At 37.9% G+C, this 9,461-nt stretch overlaps 1 long non-coding RNA gene across 4 annotated transcripts; it reads right to left on the minus strand.

Moving 5' to 3' along the window:
• Nucleotides 1-3,666: 3,666 nt before the first annotated feature.
• On the minus strand, nucleotides 3,667-6,829 carry LOC146476928 (uncharacterized). Of its 4 annotated transcripts, none has more exons than XR_014865498.1 (3): nucleotides 6,418-6,829; nucleotides 4,636-4,706; nucleotides 3,667-3,914 (listed from the first exon to the last, which is right to left on the minus strand). It is a non-coding gene; the product is annotated as an uncharacterized LOC146476928 (long non-coding RNA). The 4 variants fall into 4 exon arrangements; XR_014865497.1 differs by having other exon boundaries at nucleotides 4,636-4,709; nucleotides 6,418-6,819; XR_014865496.1 differs by having other exon boundaries at nucleotides 3,667-3,917; nucleotides 6,418-6,812.
• Nucleotides 6,830-9,461: the final 2,632 nt, after the last annotated feature.

Genomic DNA, 9,461 nt, shown 5'->3' on the forward strand with positions numbered 1-9,461 from the left:
GGCGAATTGAGATAACAGCTTATGTTTCCAAAAGGATGAAAATTTTTGAGAGTGTTTTAGGAAGCGATTAAACATGGAAATTTGTCGCACAGTGCTAGACATAACCTGCTTGGAACTTGAATTAAAAAACGGACAAATATGTGTTTAGGTCAGCAAAATAGCTGCAATTGTTACCCTACATCAGTGGTGACCGATTCTGCTAATTTGCCGCACGGCCGGGAGGCACTGAAATTAACAATACAAAATCATTTTGATCAAAGGATGTTTTGAAAGCTCGAAATAACTAGAATTGTTACCGTAGCGACACGTTAATAAAAAACAGACTGAGTTTCATATTTTATAAGTACTTGTTCTATAACATGACCGTAAGTTGCGGCGTAAAACTTGATAGGGGCACTCAAAGGTTCATTTCAGTGAATTTCTGAATCTGTTCGGATTGCCACAGATATTTGGATTTAAGCAAAAATAAAATCTACAGTTTTCTTCGACAAAATATTAACTCAAAATTTCTTAACACTGGAAAACTTTCGTTTTCGTAAAAATACGGAAAAAGGTCGGCTAGTATTTTTGTAAAATCCACGTCAGCTCGATAGAATTCGGGAAGCAAAATTATTTTCCTAAAATTTTGTGCAACTTAAACTTGCAGCTAAATCATCCGAACAGATCAACAGGGCTCGCGGAGAGGGTTTTGGAGTGGGGGGGCTAAAGCGAACGTGTTAGGGTAAGACAACTAGGGGGCTCCGGGGGCATGCTCCCCCGGGAAAATTTTAAACTTAAGTCTTCTGAAATGGCTAGAAATGCATAAAAAACTGTCAACACTGATGTAAACGTTAACTTTTAATGGTATCAGCTAAAATATGTTTTCTTTTCTTTTGAAGAAAAGAGTCAGTGCTTCAGTCTGGCCCTGTAATTACATTTGACCAACACATCAGGCTGATGAGACAAAAATTTTCGACTTTTTTTCTTGTGAAAGCCAGCCGCTTGTGAAGACCCAGTTTCGTTGTTCATGTTTCCGTAAATAATATGTGCTTTCTTTGTTCGTTATGACGGTGGGATTGAATGATCCAGAATGACCGTAGATGTACATAATTATCTGTTTCAAACATTTACGCGTACTGTAAAGGCGATAAGTAGCTTTCATAAATGAATGCCTCTCTGCAAAAACTCCCTCTAACTTATTTAGTGATGAAACTTTATATTCGTGAAACACCGATCCAAGAACGAAAGAAAATAGAAGCAACAGCTGAATTCCATTATTTCCGTGTTGGAATATAGTGGCGTCTGTTCAGCGCAAAAATAACGACAAACTGTCTGATATTATCGGGTTTGTCGAAGAAACCCTTTATATACTTAATACGAATATGTAGGGTAAGTTGTTTCAATAAGTGAAAGATATTTTTTTCTGATAATATATTTTTTTTAACCATCCAAAAAGTGGGGGGGGGGCTAAAGCCCCCCCAGCCCCTCCCCCACCGCGGTCCCTGATCAATCTGCATTAGCTTACACAAATATGTCCGTAAAAGGGCTCAAATTAATATGGGAGTGCCCCTGAAAACATGACTAATTGTGGGGCAATACAAATGATGGTAATAACGACAATATTTTAACAAAATATCGCTTTAGGTCAAGGTTTGCCGGAACCTAAAGTTAAGCAACCCAGAATCGTGCCTTTGCCTTTTGTGGAAACTGTGAACTAACTCGATCAGTCAAGTACTGGCCCCAGTTGTTTTAAGAGTGGATAATTTTATCCACTGGATAGGTCGCTATCCGGCAGATGAAATTGGTGCAAGATTTCCCCGATAGCCCTATAACTTGTGGATGGAGTAGAAGCATATGTCAAATTTAAGTATGGGATTGTGTGGAAAATTGGCCAAAAGCTTTGGTTGGAGTACATTTCCTCCGCTAGATAGTGACTTATCCAGTGGATGAAGTTATCCGCTCTTTAAACAACGGGGGCCTGATTGTCAATGTTAATGCGAAAAGCCAATCTAGACCTAGACTGCAAGCAGTCCCTTTCTGGATAGTCGAGAGGTCGCGCGAAATAGCTAAGCGCGAAAAGCTGGAGCAAACAAGTGGAGGGGGCTTGGGGTCTCTTCTCGTTTATTTCTCCTCGCTCCAGTCTTGTTGCGCTGTGAACGCACCCTGACTCGACTGACCAGAAAGGGACTGCATGCAGTCTAATCTAGACCCAAAAACAGCTTCACTGATCCATATTGAAGTGCATTTTCCTTTTAAAAAAATATTTAGTTTTAAGAAACTTCTCTTGTTGATCCAAAACACAAAATATCTTGTCCGTTCCTAAAAATTATGCATCTTCCTTCATGAATCAGCAAAAACTGTAAAACTTAAATTCTTTGTCAAACATGCTCGCAAAGTTATAAAGGTACTCACAAAGTTTGGAGACGCCCTGGTTTTTTTAACGGCACATACTGACTGCTTGCAAAGATGTCGTCCTGGGTGCTAAGCAAATGTCTGAGCCTAAATGGGTCTGATGCCTTCGGTAGATTATAATTAGCCAAACAGGGGCGTAGCCACCTGTACGCACATACGCACGTGCGTACCTGAAAAAGTCGAAAGTAAAATAAAATCAGGTTTAAAGATTTAAATAAAATAAAATGCCGGAATAAAAAGCAAATAAATAAAACATAATAATTTGATAAAAAAAACACGATTTCAATCAATGCAAGTCACTTAACTCAGTTTGTGCCTTTTGAATAATTTTTATAAAGTAACGGAGTGTGTTTTTCCACACCCGAATGTCGGTTTCCACAGAGAAGCGACGTGATTTTATCGGTGAACCGAATGTTGCTACGTGTCGTGAACGGCGGGAATATAGCGAAAGTGGGAATATAGGCGGGAATATAGCAGAAAGCAGGCGCGTTGAAGGTCATTTCTGTCTTTGCTGGAAGGAAAGACAGACGGTTAGCTTTGTGTTTGTAACCGGGTAAACCGTTATATCCCTTATGCCTTTATGAAAGCTAAAGTATCTACAGTTGTATCAATTTACAGCGCCTCAATTTGTTTGCTCTTGGCGATGTAGATCTGGACATGTACAGTTTGTTTGTTTATTTGTAAATTTATACTGAGTAAGCGCGTTCTTAATGCTGCTCCAAAGCAATGATGTGACCCCCGGTGGTAAAAAGTGCTAATTTGTGAATAAAACCCTGAGATACCGCTAGCTTGTTGGCTTAATTAATGAATAAAGGGATCGAAGCACTTCATTGAACCCAAGGAAGCAGCAAGGAATTTAACGACGCAGTTGCCATTTCATATCACGCTTACACTTACAGTATAACCCCATCATCCTGACGATCAGGAAATTTTAATCATAGCCGTCATGGTACGTGAAAAAAAAATTGAGGGGGAGGGGGTGGAGGGGGATTTGAAAATTGTGCGTACCTCTGGAAAAATCCTGGCTACGTCCCTGCCAAAATTGTATATTCCGCGTTTGAAATGATGGTTGAGAGCAGTACCGTTTTAACTGCTAGGTGAGAAATGGCCGAAAATTTAACTGATAACTGTAATTCAGCATCCCATCCGGTAGAATTCCTTGAAGTGCCTCAGTATTTGTTTATGTTTTACGGAACAAAGGGCTTCTACTTTCAGTATTCAGTCGGTTTTGTCTTCATTTCTAATATTGATAATTGAAATAACACTAAGACAATGAAAGTAAGTATCGCTTTATTTATCTATATTTCTACAGCTCCTTTACGATGCTCATGTGTAAGTTTACATTGGAGTGCTTTATTGTTTATAGTTACGTTTAAAAGCGTTCAATTTTCAATAACAATTTCGAAAAAAAGAAAGAACAACTTTCTTCCTTAGTCGTTTGCTTTAGTCGTCTTCCAGTTCCGGGTCACAATTCATGTTAGTACAGCTCTGCACAAAATGCGTCAGTAGTCCAGCGCCGGCATCTCCTGGAAGAAAAAAATAAAAAAAGAATAAAGCGTTAAGTAGATCAAAATAGTTTTTTTAGGTTTATCTCGAAATAGATAATTAAAAACCGTTCAGTTGTTTTAATGAGTTGGGAATTTTTCTAAAGAGTTCCAGGAAGTAATCAAACAAGTTTAAGAACTTTTCGCCAAGTTGCTTCCCCCAATCTCCCCCCTCCAACGCGTTTCGGTTTCGGTTATACGATAGGGAAATTTTTCGCACTAAACGAGGAGTAAAGTGCTTAGAACTGAATTGAATAGCGGAGGAGAAAAAATAAAAATTAAGAATTAATTAAAACACTCTGTCAAAAAGTGAACTACTAACAATCAAGAACCATAAAATATTTAAATCCTCATAAACATACAATAAGGCGTACAACTATTTACAAAAATTCCACAGTTCTTCAATTAATTTTCGTCTCAGTAAGGCTACGTTTAAAAGCAAGCACAGAGTAAGAAAGTTTCAGTGAGGAGTGCAGAGAGTTCCAGATATTCACTGTTCTGTACTAAAACGTATCATGGCCTCTAAGTAATGAGCTGTTTTGCAGAGGGGAACTTTTGGGAGTTGCTGATGTTACGGCTACTGATCTCTGCAGGCTTGATTTATTTGTTAGTGCTGATAATTTTCACCTTTCTGGAGACCGGTTAGCGAAAAACAGACTGAGTTTCAAATTAATGCAGAGACTATGCTCAGGAATATTACCTTTTTGGAGCTCTTTCCCGCCCTCTGGATTCGACGAATGGTCCATCCAATATTTTATTCACTCTCCTGTGCTGCTAAGATCAAAAGTAGGACTGATGGTTAAAAAAAAAAAAGAATTGGAGGGTTGATATCATCTTCACCTCAATTATCATGGCTAGGATTGTTCTGATGTTATGCCGTGTACAACGTTTGACTCCAAGACAGTTTTAACTTGGAATTTATAAGAGCTTAGGGACCGATTACTTGGCTGGAAGTTGCAATCAACAGTGTTGTTCAAGGAATGGTGATTGCTAGTGATTAAACTACGATGGACAAGAATTTCCGTGTAAAACAGAACTACACAACAAAGTCAGCGTACATGAAAGCAGACTGTCGGTGAACTGTGATCACTGAATACACGATAATAAATCGACAAGCCTTCTTCAGTTGAGAAAGTAGATATTTTGTCCTTTATCATTGCTAATTGCGTGCATATTATCGCATTTTTCATTCAAAGTTCACACACTGTGTCGGTTGTTATCAAGCAACAGCAAATTTTAACAGGGAATTTATTGGTTACATTTGAATAAAAATGATTCTACCTCAAGCATATCAAGGCTTGACCTGGCTGATCATATGGCGTTATTCTATTCAGTCCTGAATCTTGGCAAGCAGTTTATTATCGGTATCCTGGACAATGAGCCGAACTTAATTTGAATTGTGGCCGACCCAAATCAATGTATGAACTACTCCTGTTGATTCAACCGCCGAACATTTCATGTGTTAAATGCAATTTTTCCGCAAGAAAAAAAATCGTTTTAAGACATATGTTACGAAGGATGAAAAAACATTATCCAAAAATTTGAAATATTCTTTGTTGTAACCAGAGAGTACCCACGAGGTTGAGGTTTTCTATGAGGCTGCGGACTGACGCTAAGAGTTTTCAGTCAATCACCAGTGCTGTTATATTCATAAACGTAATACAAGTTTGGACTAAGTTTAGAATACAAGTGTTCCCGTTTTAAAAAAAGACTCTACTTAAGTTAGCGAAATTTTAAATTGAAATGCTAAATTTTCAGAAACACAATGGAAAGTTTTTTGAGAATAATAAACGGCCCTCATTTTACTCGCTTTCCATCATAACCCAGTCAGTGATGGGTATAAATTAAAGCGTAAACTCTAAACAAATGTTCTAACCAAAAATGCATGGCTGGGATCTCGGATAATTAATTCAATTTTGATTCAATCTGAAAGTGAATGAAACTGAACCACTGAAAAATACAACATAACCTTACATCTGCCGACTCAGTTTTTTGGCACTAGTCTGTAGTTACTAGTGATAATGAAAAAGATATTATTCACCAGTTTTATTTACGCTACCCAAAGTTAACACAAGCTATTCACACAATCACAGAAAAGTGAAAACAAATTCTCCCAGACTGTGAATTTTGTGTTTCCAGTCAGTAATTCGTAGAAACTGTAAATTTAAGTGCTCTGTCCGGATCCTTGCTCAAAGATACCACCCATATTTCGAAGCTTTTGGAGTCGCTTTAATACTGATACCTGGGTTTTGTTACCGGCATACTGCTTGCAACTGAGTTTTCTTACTGAAAACTAACCAGGCAGGAACATACAGTGCAAACTTTCGCGCAATTGAATTCCATTCTTTGTCGTTCCACAACGCATCAGGCTACTCCGTCCTTTCATGTTGGAAACGCTATGGGTAATGTTGCGCAAGACAATTTCTAGTGCCACAGCTACGTGTATGATATCATTATAAATATAAAGTTCTGATATAGTTACCTTCTTAAACAACTTCATCCTCTTTCCTCCGCGAAAAGTCCCTCCATAACCTTCACTCTCTTGTACTGCGAAGATTAGAAGGAAGATCGCGCACAATAGAACTAGAGAAGTCGGTTTCATTTTCACGTTAGTTGTCTTGGGTTAATCCGGCTAATGCTGTGAGCGCGGTGTGCAAGCTTATGGCTCCAAAACAGTTTTTAGTGGAATTTATTATCGTTTAGTTGACAAGGAATTGTCATTGATATCGAGTTAATCAATGACAACTCCTGCCAACTATATCCTAGCTACCAGTTATTCTTCTAAGATGGCCGTCAAGTGCTGTTCATGAAGAAAGAAACTACAAAACGACGTCGGCGAAGCAGAAAACAGACTAGGTTTCAGTTGTGATCAGCTCATAGCACTTGGAACTTTCCACTGGATATTGACAATGGTAGTTCAGCCGGTGCCGTGTGTTTCATGACTTTTCCTTGTTCATTGCTTGTTTATTTTGGAATTTTTCATTCAATGTTTTGTCAGCTGTCATTGGTATCAAGCAACAGCTATTTATCATTGAACTTCTGTAGAGGTTTTATTTAGATAAAAATGATTCAGTACTGCGATATCAGTTTCTTTGTCTTCCAGTGGACTAACTGTTTTACCTTGGAATATCGGAAATTGTCAAAAAATGTCGTAAAGTCTATCAGAGCCGCCGGTTTAAAATATATTTTTTCCTATTAAATTTCTACATAATTACTATGACCAGTATACAAGGCTCCGTTCCGGGACCCATCTATTCAAATAATGTCAAGAAATTAAAGCACTAAAAAAATATCACAACCAAACACACGATAGTTTGGCTCAGTTTATTCCCTCATATTTTTCATTCTATGGCAAAACAAGTAACAATGATAGCGATGATCTCCAGGTCATGATTTTTCTAAAAGCCTTAAAATGCTACCGTCTGTGAGAGTTTCAGAGGAAATATTTATCTGGCTCAAACAGTTAATAACCGTGTTGATGTTAAATGCAAACAGCGCGGAATCGAAGGCAAAACACAACACGAACAGGATCAAAATACGACCCAGTTTCTCCTTTTGAATTCAGTAGATAGGTCCACTAGATAACTCCATGTTCTAATCAATCACAAAATTCTCCTCGCTGAGTCCTTTCCGTTCTGAAAAAAAATTATGTGTTTATTAAAGGACTGATGTAACTGCTGTAAGCATCACGTTGTTAAATTTTTGGAGTCGCTTGTTCTACCGACCAGCTGGCACCCGCCGTTTGTTACCGGCAAACGACTCGCTTGCTGTGTTTGCCAAGGAAAGTTTTGCTTTATGCCGTGAAGAATATCGTATGGATTATGCCCAGCGATGACAGAACTGATGACGAACACTGTATGATTAAAGCTGCAGTCAGATCAAACTGTTTCATATGCTAAGTTAAGCACACTCGCCCGGGTATTTCTGACAGGCTCGCTTTTAATTTTCTTTAATTTCTATTTTTGTGTGTGTGTGTGAGAGAGAGCGCCACATATAACAGGAAAGTTCTGAACTTTAATTCATCAGCAGAAACTCAACCACTGTTACATGCGGTGTATTGACATCTAAACTGAAAGAGGTTGTTGGTAATTTTACCCTGATAAGGTATCACCAAAAACTGACAACAATGAAAAACGTTTTAAGTAAAAAAGATAACCTGTCAACCAATTAAGGTGATCAAACCGTCTTCCTGGAGACTGCACCTGGCATGGCAAGCGTTAGTTAATTAATTTCCTTTTGCAAAAATAATGAGTGCTTCTACCATTTTTGTTAAATTTTCTATTTTTTTTAATAAAAAAGGACCTGTGATCACAATTATATTGTGAATATAATTTTTGAAGATGGTTAGCTTTTTTGTTCAAAAGAGTCCTGCTGACTGCTTATTAAAAAGGAGCAAAAATTAAACGGCAAGATTAAAATAAATGCCCACCGGTAGCCCTCCAAGAAAACAGATGATCATCAAAACCCAATTTTTACTCCACTCGGTGTATGATAACAAATTTCAGTAGCACTATAGTGCATAAACACAGGGAATTATTACTATCGTTACCCTTTCCACTGTGTAAGTGAGCGCAACTCTTAAAATGTTTCTACTAGCGTATTGACTATTCAGTTTATATAAGCGGACGTCAACTGAAATACGCCTACAAACAATTGAGCATTAATCAAAGAGTTTTTTGAGTAGCTCGCTCTTTTTTGATGCATTTTTAGCTGTTTGCCTGTTTGTTGCCATAGCAGAGCCAATATTGAACAGTTCTTGTTGACGGTGCAATTAGTAAGGTGCCCCCCTACATTTACAATTTACAGGAACAATGATCATGAAAAGTTAACGTTATGCGACTCTGGCTGAGGGATGACTCAGTCAAAACTTACCAGGACAGGTGCTGGTGATTTTCCGTATTAAAGGTTTTCGGAGCCTTTTTGTATAATTCAGTCTGTCAAATAATGCATGAGTCGCATTGACGAAGCCGGTAATTTACAAAAGCAGCGTCAACTGAGGACTGGGATAATTTAATCGAGAATATGGATTCTTTTAATGTCCGATGATTTTACGCCATTAAGAAACGAAATTTTAAGCTTCAGGCTGTACACAACGACAAAATTTGAATAATATACTTAAAATGTTACGTCCCCGATATGACAGCTAACAACTTTTTACAGGAATATGTTTTCAGTTTTTTTTTTGTCCTGATACGGTTTGATCTCAATGCCGGCGTCGAATGTCGGTTTAGCTGAAAAGTCAAGTCGTAATTATTTTAACTCAACAGAAGTTTATTCCCCACCAGCGAGTATTAGAAGTATCAGGAAGAAGAATATAATTTTTTTTATTTTCTTAAAAGCTAGAAAATCTTACGGTCTACGCCAGGAATTTAGAAGATGTCCTATGTTGTCTACTCACTCATTACCTCTCCCAACTTCCCCTTAAATTTTCCATTTAAGCGAGTTGAATTTGTCTCAACGTTTTCGAAATCGAAAACGCCTTCTCTTACTCAAATTTCGTATTGGACTCCAACGCAACTTGAAGGC

This window comes from Pavona decussata, unplaced genomic scaffold (genome assembly GCF_977016875.1).
Source record: "Pavona decussata unplaced genomic scaffold, jaPavDecu1.1 SCAFFOLD_72, whole genome shotgun sequence".
NCBI classification, from domain to species: Eukaryota; Metazoa; Cnidaria; class Anthozoa; order Scleractinia; family Agariciidae; genus Pavona; species Pavona decussata.